Below are 13,917 nucleotides of genomic sequence, written 5' to 3'. Positions count from 1 at the left end.
TCTCCAGCTGCATGCTGGGAGAACCACTATTCTCTTCAAGCTGTCAGATAGGGACATTTAAGTCAGCAGAGATTTCTGCTGCGTTTTGTTTGGTTATGCCTTGCCCACAGAGATGGAGTCTACACAGGCAAGCAGGCCTCCTTGAGTTGCGGTGGGCTCCACCCAGTTCGAGGTTCCCAGCCTCTTTGTTTACCTACTCAAGCCTCAGCAATCATGGGCGTCCCTTCCCCAGCCTCGCTGCCCCCTTGGAGTTTAATCTCAGACTGCTGTGCTAGCAATGAGTGAGGCTCCTTGGGCATAAGACCCTCTGAGCCAGGCACAGGATATAATCTTCTGGTATGCCATTTGCTAAGACCGTTGGAAAAGTGCAGTATTAGAGTGGGAGTGACCCGATTTTCCAGGTGCCGTCTGTCACCACTTTCTTTGACTAGGAAAGGAATTCCCTGACCCTTTGCACTTCCCAGGTGAGGTGATACCACACCCTGCTTTGGGTCATGCTCACTATGCTGCATCCACTGTCCTGCACCCACTTTCCAACACTCCGCAGGGAGATGAACCCGGTACCTCAGTTGGAAATGCAGAAATCATCCGTCTTCTGCATCGCTCTTGCTGGGAGCTGTAGACTGGAGCTGTTCCTATTTGGCCATCTTGGCTCCACCTAATTTTTATATTTTTAGTAGAGACGGGTTTTCACCATGTTGGCCAGGATGGTCTCAAGCTCCTGACCAAGATATCTGCAAGCCTCAGCCTTCTAAAGTGCTAGGATTACAAGCATGATCCACCACACATGGCCAGGTTATTTTTTTTTTTTTGTACTTGTGATAAGTGAAAAGGAAGGATAAGATGCACACATATGCTAAGTAGGGCACTCTGGTCACTCAATTTTCTGCTAATGCCTCCTCATCTGGCTCATGCTGATTATATGCAGAAATTGTTTTGGAAATGTTTTATTATTATTGAAAAAGTAACTCCTAGGAGTAGCATTCAGAGTCCAACATTATTCTTCCTTAACAACTGTAGTACCCACTTCACAGCATAACATAGTTACAGTGAGTAACTGAGTAAGCAGGTATTAATTGCTGAGAACAGTGCCTCATGATGGTGGTGAGGTGGAGTAATCTTTACAAAAAAAAGAGAAAAGAAATTTTTCAGAGCATTTTCTTGAGTAACAGAAGGCTTTTTGCCACCTGATGCTCTTGGGTATTCCATTATTAGAACTTCATATTCATGAATTTTATTTTTCCAATCTAGCCTTTACCACAGACAGAGGGAACTTCAAGACAAAAGTGAATTTTCAGTTGTCAACAAGCTAAATTTTAAGGACAATGACGAATTTGACTCACCTTTTAAAGGTAAGTTTCAACATAAGTACCAGTTTTTATAAGTTGAAGATGTAGAAAAATTAGTTTTGGTGAAACATATCTATTGGTATTAAAAAAAAAGCAGCTACAAATTGGAACATTTTTATTCTGTGATAAAACTGCAAGTACAGCTGTATCACCTCATTTTCCTATCATGAAACTTTTTATGGTTGTGTCTGTTTACTTTTAAAAATCTCAGCATGACAAATTTCAGAGTTTGGGCTAAGCTCATAAATACATCATTAACTTATCAGATTTAAAATGAGTGATTTTAGAGAACGTATTTCTTCTGAGGTGGGCAGATCATGAGTCAGGAGATTGAGATTATCCTGGCTAACACAGTGAAACCCCATCTCTACTAAAAATACAAAATATTAGCCTGGCATGGTGGCAGGCACCTGTAGTCCCAGCTACTCTGGAGGCTGAGTCAGGAGAATGGCATGAACCTGTGAGGTGGAGCTCGCAGTGAGCCAGGATCACACCACGGCACTCCAGCCTGGGCTACAGGGTAAGATTCCATCTCAAAAAAAAAAAAAAAAAAAAAAAGGAAATAAAGGGTATTCAATAAGGAAAAGAGGATGTCAAATTGTCCCTGTTTGTAGACTACATGATTGTATATCTAGAAAACCCCACTGTCTCAGCCCAAAATCTCCTTAAGCTGATAAGCAACTTCAGCAAAGTCTCAGGATACAAAATCAATGTACAAAAATCACAAGCATTCTTATACACCAACAACAGACAAACAGAGAGCCAAATCATGAGTGAACTCCCATTCACAATTGCTTCAAAGAGAATAAAATACCTAGGAATCCAACTTACACGGGATGTGAAGGACCTCTTCAAGGAGAACTACAAACCACTGCTCAATGAAATAAAAGAGGATACAAACAAAAGGAAGAACATTTCATGCTCATGGGTAGGAAGAATCAATATCCTGAAAATGGCCATACTGCCCAAGGTAATTTACAGATTCAATGCCATCCCCATCAAGCTACCAATGCCTTTCTTCACAGAATTGGAAAAAACTACTTTAAAGTTCATATGGAACCAAAAAAGAGCCCGCATCGCCAAGTCAACCCTAAGCCAAAAGAACAAAGCTGGAGGCATCACACTACCTGACTTCAAACTATACTACAAGGCTACAGTAACCAAAACAGCATGGTACTGGTACCAAAACAGAGATATAGATCAATGGAACAGAAAACAGCCCTCAGAAATAGTGCCGCATATCTACAACTATCTGATCTTTGACAAAACTGAGAAAAACAAGCAATGGGGAAAGGATTCCCTATTTAATAAATGGTGCTGGGAAAACTGGCTAGCCATATGTAGAAAGCTGAAACTGGATCCCTTCCTTACACCTTATATAAAAATCAATTCAAGATGGATTACAGACTTAAACCTTAGACCTAAAACCATAGAAACCCTGGAAGAAAACCTAGGCATTACCATTCAGGACATAGGCATGGACAAGGACTTCATGTCTAAAACACCAAAAGCAATGGCAACAAAAGTCAAAATTGACAAATGGGATCTAATTAAACTAAAGAGATTCTGCACAGTGAAAGAAACTACCATCAGAGTGAACAGGCAACCTACGAAATGGGAGAAAATGTTCACAACCTACTCATCTGACAAAGGGCTAATATCCAGAATGTACAATGAACTCAAACAAATTTACAAGAAAAAAACAAACAACCGCATCAAAAAGTGGGCGAAGGACATGAACAGACACTTCTCAAAAGAACACATTTATGCAGCCAAAAAACACATGAAAAAATGCTCATCATCACTGGCCATTAGAGAAATGCAAATCAAAACCACAATGAGATACCATCTCACACCAGTTAGAATGGCGATCATTAAAAAGTCAGGAAACAACAGGTGCTGGAGAGGATGTGGAGAAATAGGGACACTTTTACACTGTTGGTGGGACTGTGAACTAGTTCAACCATTGTGAATGTCAGTGTGGCAAGTCCTCAGGGATCTAGAACTAGAAATACCATTTGACCCAGTCATCCTATTACTGGGTATATACCCAAAGGACTATAAATCATGCTGCTATAAAGACACATGCACACGTATGTTTATTGCGGCATTATTCACAATAGCAAAGACTTGGAACCAACCCAAATGTCCAACAATGATAGACTGGATTAAGAAAATGTGGCACATACACACCATGGAATCCTATGCAGCCATAAAAAATGAAGAGTTCATGTCCTTTGTAGGGACATGAATGAAATTGGAAATCATCATTCTCAGTAAACTATTGCAAGAACAAAAAACCAAACACCACATATTCTCACTTATAGGTGGGAATTGAACAATGAGATCACATGGACACAGGAAGGGGAACATCAAACTCTGGGGACAGTTGTGGAGTTGGGGGAGAGGGGAGGGATAGCATTGGGAGATATATCTAATGCTAGATGACGAGTTAGTGGGTGCAGTGCACCAGCATGGCACATGTATACCTATGTAACTAACCTGCACAATGTGCACATGTATCATAAAACTTAAAGTATAATAATAAAAAAAGAAGGCACCTCTCAAGTTTTAATATGTACAATAAACTGAAGATCTTGTGCAGAAAAAAATATATATGTATATATATATATATATATATCTTCCTTTATATGGAATATAAGGGTGTTATTTTTCTTTAAATTTACTGATTATGTTGATTTCCTCAGATTTAGAAAACCTCATTTTTTAGTGAAAGAGTGGAGATAAAAGAATATTAAGAGTCCAGAATCTGGTGTCCTGGCTATGGCCCTGCTTTAGACTGTTTCTCTTTGTCATCACTTTGTAAGTGTAAAATAAGCATGTAGAGCTCACCATCTCTAAGATTCTTTCCAGCTTGAGAAATCTTTTGAGAAATCTATATTTGTATGTAACCCACTGGTTAGTCTTGTAAAAGTTATCTTCAAATCTGGAAGTATAATATTTTGCAAAGTTAAATGAGCGGGCTTAGTAAATTTTGTGAATGTTTGTTAAAGTCTTTGGTTAAATCACTGTCATTTCAATAGAATTCTAATGATTATCAACAAGCCATTTGAATTCTTCACCGGCACTGAGTTGACTTTCCTGTTGAACAATCCAGTTCTGTAAACAAAGTTAATTATTTCAAGTACAAGAACACTCTGACAAGCAAGTACTTTGGCAAGTGGTTATGTGTGGAACTTCACAAAATCCTCTTAGGAAAAGGTGCACCTAACTACTTTGGCTGCAATTCCCATGCTCCAGCTAGTTGCCTCCCCATGTCACTGCTCTCCTTTTTCTTGCTATTATTGTTAAGGAAGGACTCATGGGAGAACCATTTATGCCTCATGTAGATGCAGGAAACGTGCCCAGGTGTCTTGAAATGGATGAGTTCTCTTCTGGAGGTATGCCTCATGTGGATGCATATCTGGAGGTATGTCTCATGTGGGCACTGCTGCAGCTGCTGTGCCAATCTCATATCAGCACCCAAGTAAGGTCTTTATTTTAACAAAAAAATCAGCAGGGTCAGGACTGTGTACTCTGTGTACTGTGTATTCTGTGAATATTTCATGTATCCCTGAAGGTCTTTTTGTAGGTGTAAATTAGTCAAAGTATTGACTTGGGTCTTATAGTGTCATTATATTGTTAATGACATTTCTGAAGTAATTTCTGTGTTAACACGTAAAGACCCTGCTGAGGAAGGGACACATTGCATGAAGGAATTCTCATTTTGGCTTCTGAGATCAGTTGCCTAAAATTATTTTCATTAACTATTCAGTGTCTAGCATACTAGGTGGACTTTTCCCCACAACTCTTCTGCAAAAACTATCCCATGTGGGCCTATGATCTGGAGAAGTCATTATGAAACATTGAAATAATAGTTAAGGCCCATTATATAACTTTAGTGTGATGGAAATTTTTAAATATTATTTCTTTTTCCATCTATATGCTTCCTTCGTGTCTTAAGAAATCAGGGGAAAAGAGGTTGTGGTTCCAAGATGGCCGAAAAGGAACAGGTCCAGTCCACGTTTTCCAGCGTGAACAGTGCAGAAGAGGGGTGATTTCTGCATTACCACCTGAGCAAATGGCACACAAGGAGACTATATCCCATGCCTGGCTCACAGGGTCCCATGCCAATGGAGCCTCACTCATTGCTAGCACCGTAGTCTGAAATCAAACTGCAACACAGCAGCGAGACTGGGGGAAGGGCTCCCTCCATTGCTGAGGCTTGAGTGGGTAAACAAAGTGGCCTGGAAGCTGGAACTGGGTGGAGTCCACCACAGCTCAAGGAGGCCTTCCTGCCTCTGTAGACTCCACCTCTGGGGGCAGGACATAACAGAACAAAGGGCATCAGATACCACTGCAGAATTAAATATCCTTGTCTCACCGGTTTGAAGAGAGTAGTGGCTCTCCCAGCATGGAGTTTGAGATCTGAGAACAGACAGACTTCCTCCTCAAGTGGGTTCCTGAAACCCAAGTAGCCTAACTGGGAGGCACACCCCAGTAGGGGCAGACTGACACCTCACATGGCTGGGTAACCTTCTGTGATGAAACTTCCAGAGGAATGAGCAGGCAGCAACATTTGCTGTTCAGCAATATTCGCTGTTCTGCACCCTCTGCGGTTGATAACCAGGCAAACAGGTCTGGAGTGGTCGTCCAGCAAACTCCAACAGACCAGCAGCTAAGGGTCCCAACTGTTAGAAGGAAAACTAACAAACAGAAAGGCATCCACATCGAAACCCCATATGTATGTCACCATCATCAAAGACTAAAAGGTAGATAAAACCACAAAGATGGGGAAAAAACAGAGCAGAAAAGCTGAAAATTCTAAAAATCAGAACACCTCTCATCCTCCAGAGGGACACAGCTTCTCCCCAGCAACAGAACAAAGCTGGATAGAGAATGACTTTGATGAGCTGAGAGAAGAAGGCTTCAGATGATCAAACTTCTCTGCGCTATAGGAGGAAATTCAAACCCATCACAAAGAAGCTAAAAACCTGGAAAAAAGATTAGAGGAATGGGTTACTAGAATAATCACTGTAGAGAAGTCTTTAAATGACCTGCTGGAGCTGAAAACCATGGTGTGAGAAGTAGGTGATGATTGCACAATCTTCAGTAGTTGATTCCATCAATTGGAAGAAACGGTATAAATGACTGAAGATCAAATTAGTAAAATGAAGTGAGAAGAGAACTTTTGGGAAAAAAGAATAGAAAGAAAAGTACAAAGCCTCCAAGAAATATGGGAAGATGTGAAAAGACCAAATATACATCTGAGTGGTGTACCTGGAAGTGACAGGGAGAATGGAACCAAGTTGGAAAACACTCTGCAGAATATTATCCAGGAGAACTTCCCCAATCTAGCAAGGCAGGCTAACATTTAAATTCAGGAAACACACAGAATGCAACAAAGATATTCCTCGAGAAGAGCAACTCCAAGACACATAATTGGCAGATTCACCAAAGTTGAAAACAAGGAAAAAAATGTTAAGGACATTTCACACTAACAGCTGATCTCTCAGCATAAACTCTACAAGCCAGAAGAGAGTGGGCACCAATATTCAACATTCTTAAAGAAAAGAATTTTCAACCCAGAATTTCATATCCAGCCAAATGAAGCTTCATAAGTGAAGGAGAAATAAAATCCTTTACAGAGAAGGAAATGCTGAGAGATTTTGTTACCACAAGGCCTGCCCTAAAAGAGCTTCTGAAGGAAATACTAAACATGGAAAAGAACAACTGGTACCAGCAACTGCAAAAACATGCCAAATTTTAAAGACCATCAGGGCTAGGAAGAAACTGCATCAACTAACGAGCAAAATAACAAGCTAACATCATAATGACAGGATCAAATTCACACATAATAATATTAACATTAAACATAAATGGGCTAAATGCTCCAATTAAAAGACACAGACTGGCAAATTGGATAAAGAATCAAGACCCATCAGTGTGCTGTATTCAGGAAACCCACCTCATATGGAGAGACACACATAGGCTCAAAATAAAGGGATGGAGGAAAATCTATGAAGCAAATGGAAAACAAAAAAAGGCAAGGGTTGCAATCTTAGTCTCTGACAAAACGGACTTAAGCCAACAAACATCAAAAAGAAAAAGAAGGCCATTACATAATAGTAAAGGGATCAACTCAACAAGAAGAACTAACTGTCTTAAATATACATGCACCCAACACAGGAGCACCCAGATTCATAAAGCAATCTTTAGAGACATACAGAGAGACTTAGACTTCCAAAGAATAATAATGGGAGACTTTAACACCCCACTCTCAATACTAGACAGATCAACGAGACAGAAAGTTAACAATGACATCCAGGATTTGAACTCAGCTCTGCACCAAGCAGATCTAATAGACATCTGCAGAACTCTTCACCCCAAATCAACAGAATATACATTCTTCTCAGCACCACACCACACTTATTCCAAAATTGACCACATAGTTGGAAGTAAAGCACTCCTCAGCAAATGTAAAAGAACAGGAATTATAACAAACTGTGTCTCAGACCACAGTGTAATCAAACTAGAACTCAGGGTTAAGAAACTCACTCAAAACCTCTCAACTACATGGAAACTGAACAACCTGCTCCGGTATGACTACTGGGTACATAACGAAATGAAGGTAGAAATAAAGATGTTCTTTGAAACCAATGAGAACAAAGACACAACATACCAGAATCCCTGGGACATATTTAAAGCAATAAGTACAGGAAAATTTATAGCACTAAATGCCCACAAGATAAAGCAGGAAAGATGTGCAATTGACACCTTAACATCACAATTAAAAGAACTAGAGAAGCAAGATCAAACACATTCAAAAGCTAGCAGAAGGCAAGAAATAACTAAGATCAGAGCATAACTGAAGGAGATAGAGAGAAAAACAACAGTTCAAAAAATCAATGAATCCAGGAGCTGGTTTTTGAAAATATCAACAAAATTGATAGATCCCTAGGAAGACTAATGAAGAAGAAAAGAGAGAGGAATCAAATAGACACAATGAAAGATGATAAAGAGGATATCACCACCAATCCCACAGAAATACAAATCTGCAATCAGAGAATACAATAAACTAGAAAAACTAGAAGAAATGCATAAATTCCTGGACACATACACCCTCCCAAGACTAAACAAGGAAGAAGCTGAATCTCTGAATAGACGAATAACAGGTTCTGAAATTGAGGCAATAATTAATAGCTCATCAACCAAAAAAAAAGTCCAGACCAGACAGATTCACAGCCGAACTCCACCAGAGGTACAAAGAGGATTTACTACCATTCCTTCTGAAACTATTTCAATCAATAGAAAAAGAGGGAATCCTCCCAGCTCATTTTATGAGGCCAGCATCATCCTGATACCAAAGCCTGGCAGAGACACAACAAAAAAGAGAATTTTAGCCATTACCCCTGATGAACATCGATGCAAAAATCCTCAATAAAATACTGGCAAACAGAATCCAACAGCACATCAAAAACTTATCCACCATGATCAAGTCGACTTCATCCCTGGGATGCAAGGCTGGTTCAACAAATGCAAATCAATAAATGTAATGCATTACATAAACAGAGCCAACGACAAAAACCACATGGTTATCTCAATAGATGCAGAAAAGGCCTTTGACAAAATTCAACAACGCTTCATGATAAAATATCTCAGTAAATTAGATACTGATGGCATGTATCTCAAAATAATAAGAGCTATTTATGACAAACCCACTGCCAATATCATACTGAATGGGCAAAATCTGGAAGTATTCCCTTTGAAAACTGGCACAAGACAGGGATGCCCTCTCTCACCACTCCTATTCAACATAGTGTTGGAAGTTCTGGCCAGGGCAATCAGTCAAGAGAAAGAAATAAATGGTATTCAATTAGCAAAAAAGGAAGTCAAATTGTCCATGTTTGCAGATGACATGATTGTATATCTAGAAAACCCCATCGTCTCAGCCCAAAATCTCCTTAAGCTGATAAGCAACTTCAGCAAAGTCTCAGGATACAAAATCAATGTGCAAAAATCACAAGCATTCTTAGACACCAATAACAAACAGAGAGCCAAATCATGAGTGAACTCCCATTCACAATTGCTTCAAAGAGAAGAAAATACCTGGGAATCCAACTTACAATGGATGTGAAGGACCTCTTCAAGGAGGACCACAAACCACTGCTCAAGGAAATAAAAGAGGATACAAACAAATGGAAGAACATTCCATGCTCATGGGTAGGAAGAATCAATATCGTGAAAATGGCCATACTGCCCAAGGTAATTTATAGATTCAGTGCCATCCCCATTGAGCTACCAATGACTTTCTTCACAGAATTGGAAAAAACTACTTTAAAGTTCATATGGAACCAAAAAAGAGCCCACATTTCCAAGTCAATCCTAAGCCAAAAGAACAAAGCTGGAGGCATCACGCTACCTGACTTCAAACTACACTACAAGGCCACAGTAACCAAAACAGCATGGTACTGGTACCAAAACAGAGATATAGATGAATGGAACAGAACAGAGCCCTGAGAAATGATACCACACATCTACAACCATCTGATTTTTTACAAATCTGACAAAAACAAGAAGTGGGGAAAAGATTCCCTATTTAATAAATGGTGCTGGGAAAACTGGCTAGCCATATGTAGAAAGCTGAAACTGGATCCCTTCCTTACCCCTTATACAAAAATTAATTTAAGATGGATTAAAGACTTAAATGTTAGACCTAAAATCATAAAAACCCTGGAAGAAAACCTAGGCAAAACCATTCAGGACATACGCATGAGCAAGGACTTCATGCCTAAAACACCAAAAGCAATGGCAACAAAAGCCAAAATTGACAAATGGTGTCTAATTAAACTAAAGAGCTTCTTCACAGCAAAAGAAACTACCATCAGAGTGAACAGGCAACCTACAGAATGGGAGAAAATATTCGAAATCTACTCATCTGACAAAGGGCTAATATCCAGAATTTACAAAGAACCCAAACGAATTTACAAGAAAAAAAACAAGCAACCCCATCCAAAAGTGGGTGAAGGATATGAACAGAAACTTCTCAAAAGAAGACATTTATGCAACAATCAGATATATGAAAAAAATGCTCATCATCACTGGCCATCAGAGAAATGCAAATCAAAACCACAATGAGATAGCATCTCACACCAGTTAGAATGGCGATCATTAAAAAGTCAGGAAACAACAGGTGCTGGAGAGGATGTGGAGAAATAGGAACACTTTTACACTGTTGGTGGGACAGTAAATTAGTTCAACCATTGTGGAAGACCGTGTGGCTATTCCTCAAGGATCTAGAACTAGAAATATCATTTGACCCAGCCATCCCTATTACTGGGTATATAGGCAAAGGATTATAAATCATGCTGCTATAAAGACATATGCACACGTATGTTTATTGCGGCACTATTCACAATAGCAAAGACTTAGAACCAACCCAGATGTCCATCAGTGATAGACTGGATTAAGGAAATGTGGCATATATACATCACGGAATACTATGCAACCATAGAAAAAGATGAGTTCATGTCTTTGTGGGGATATGGATGAAACTGGAAACCATCATTCTCAGCAAACTATCACAAGGACAAAAAGCAAACACCACATGTTCTCACTCATAGGTGTGACTTGAACAATGAGAACAGTTTGACACAGGAAGGGGACTATCACACAGCAGGTCCTGTCTTGGGGTGTGGGGAGCGGGGAGGGATAGCATTAGGAGACTTACCTAATGTAAATGATGAGTTAATGGGTGCAACACACCAACATGGCACATGTATACATATGTAACAAACCTGCACATTATGCACATGTACTGTAGAACTTAAAGTATAATATTTTAAAAAAGTAAAAAAAAATAAGGAATTGGGGAAATAGATTTCGTATTTCAATTTTTGGAAAAGCTGTAACACTGGTTTAACTTAGCACTATAAAAAAACTGGCCATCAGACTTCTCTTGTCTGTCCCACTTTCTTATTCCAGCCTTCTTTAAGATTACCAACTTTCCTTGCTGGAGGTGGAGGGAGATGGGAAGAGAGATGTTGGAGCTTTGCACTTTGTTCCAGGGCTGAGCAAACATCCAGGATCCTTTCTTTTGGGATCAATGTGTTTAATCCTCAAATATGAAAGATAATTTCTCAAGTTAAGCCACCTCTTTGTCCCCCACAAATATTGAAAATACATCTTCTTCAAAACATTACCAAAATGTCTGGTTAGCAGTTTTTTGGGTGTAGTCATGGCACTCAGGAACACATAGAATTACTTAAATAGGCAAGGGATTTTGAGAAATTGTGTTTTGCTGATTCCAGAGTAAATCTGCTTTGGAAAGCACTCAGTGAGACTTGATCTAGAGCCTCTGTCTGCTGGGCACTTTCCTTGGGGCTGAACATGCAACAGTGAACCAAACCAAACCTTTGTCTTCCTGATTTCTAGACATTGAGGCAGATGGTCAGCAAGCCATTACCCAGGACTGCAGAAGAAATGGGCTGCAGCTGATGCACAGGGGACATGGCCACAAGAGGGAGTTTCTGACAGGCAGCCATTTTTCACAGGCCTGAGCAAGGGAATAAAAATAACATGTTAGAATAAACGAAATCAACTGAGTAACAAGGTGTTCTACCTCTGAGGGAGAATGTACATTATAATATTTGCCTTAAAATTTTTAAGCAGCATAGCGAGTAACATAGTTGTTATTGAGAAATTTTTATATTCATCATTTCACCTCTGCATCTGGGCACAGATGATATGGAAAAGGCTGAAATTTGTTGTCTCTGATATGAGGTACCCAATAAACATACTTTATTTATTTGCCTTTGTGTCCAAAGACATTTCTGTATTCCACCATACAGGTGCAAAATACACACCAGAGTAGAAAAGTAGTTTGTTCTTCCCATTTATTTCTCAATATAAATGTGCTTAAACAACATTGCTATTTTGAGAATACTATTCCACGTAAGAAAGCAATCTCACTTTAGAGTAACTTTTGTTTCTTCTTTAAACAAGGAGGAAGTTGCATTTCTGTCTGCAGAAGTGATCAAGTGTCCCTTTTTGTATTTTAATTTCATCAGAAGTATTGAGAAGAGATGGGTGGTGATGAGAGAAAAAATTGTGTTGCTTCTCTCTTATTCGTGAAACTAACTAACTCCCTGCTGATGACTTTAAAATAAGGAAGAGCAAAAGGGTGCAGAATCCTCCAGTAAGCCTATGAATTTTTCTTGTTATTAGCATTGCTAGCTTTATAAAAAAATAAGTTACGTGTCAGAACTTGAAGAGAAAGGTCAGTAAAATTGTTTCTGAGCATGAGATGTAATTAAACATGTGAGATGCAGAGATCTGTGCCAAGATGCAAAGGGAAGAGACAATTTATTAAAACATGGGCATTCCATGGATAAAATAGAAGTGGATGAAACAAGTATCTGTAGGTTTTCAAGAAGCAGGTGCAAGATATCATGCAAGTAAGGTGCTGGACTGGTTTGGTTACTTGTCCCTTCAGAAATAAGGAGGAGATGACATTTCAGTTAGGGCTTGAATAGCATATCAGGCTTTATGACAGCATGGGATTAATACAGGCTCAGGATACAGTAAAGGCAAATGCCAAGCAAGGAAGACACAGCCATGGCCAGGCCCCAGTGAGTGGGTTGAGAGAGATGAAATATTTCTAGTACAAAGCTGGTGGTGTTACAGGAAATCGATATGGAAAGATAAAGGCAGATTATTGGAGCCCAGACTACCATGGTGTTGAATTCTACCAGAGCACAGACACTGCACAGCAGATACACACCTTCCCCTCAGGAAATGCCTGGTGGAAATGACCACAAGTTACTAGAAGGTACAGACTGACTTCAAGGAGAGTCCTGACTGGGCTGTTTAAGTATTTCAGGGAGATGGTGTGGAAGACACCTGTTGCAGCTGAAATACAGGGAATATGAATGTGCCAGTGCTGGTTGCTGGGCAGATGGAGGATGGAAAGAGCATGACCGAAAAAAAAAAAAAAAAAAAGAACTAGAATGATCACGCCCATGATGAAGCTGGTGTTGTGGGGATTTCACATGTCTATAGTAGAAAACTCTCAGAAGTGTGGATGCGAGGGTAGGTGAAGAGAGCAGGAATAGAGGAAACGATATGGAAAGGATCCACATCTGAATAATAGTGAAAACCCCAGGAAGGGCTGCCGTCCATTTGGAGGAAGTGGGAAATGAACAGTGAGATGGCTAGAATGGCTGGGGGAGTACAGGGGTTTGATGTCTGTTCTGTTTTTCAGAGTAGAACAGACTTGAGCATCTTTATGGGAGTAAGAATTATAAAACTGCTCTGTATAGAAATAGGGATCAGTGGCTCAGTCAGGGTCATACAGATAGGAGAGGTATTATAATGAAAGGCAGAGGTTGAAATGTAGGCTTTGCTTTCAAGAAGAGAAAGGAGATCTGTGTAAAGGACAAGAACCTGTGACATGGAGGGAGGCTATGTCAGTTGGAGTCGGCCATGATGAGGGTGACTTGTATTCATCTCAGCCAAGTGAAGTGGAATGCAGTGGCAAGGAGTTGGGAATGGGGGCCTGAAGTCAATG

At 39.8% G+C, this 13,917-nt stretch overlaps 1 pseudogene; it reads left to right on the top strand.

Moving 5' to 3' along the window:
- LOC112208922 (centriole and centriolar satellite protein OFD1-like) overlaps nucleotides 1-13,917 on the top strand; it is a 55,614-nt pseudogene that overhangs the window by 39,759 nt on the left and 1,938 nt on the right.

The sequence above is a fragment of the Pan troglodytes genome, chromosome Y (genome assembly GCF_028858775.2).
Source record: "Pan troglodytes isolate AG18354 chromosome Y, NHGRI_mPanTro3-v2.0_pri, whole genome shotgun sequence".
Lineage (NCBI taxonomy): Eukaryota > Metazoa > Chordata > Mammalia > Primates > Hominidae > Pan > Pan troglodytes.
Note: the sequence above shows the minus strand (reverse complement) of the source record. Positions and strands in the feature narration are given on the sequence as shown.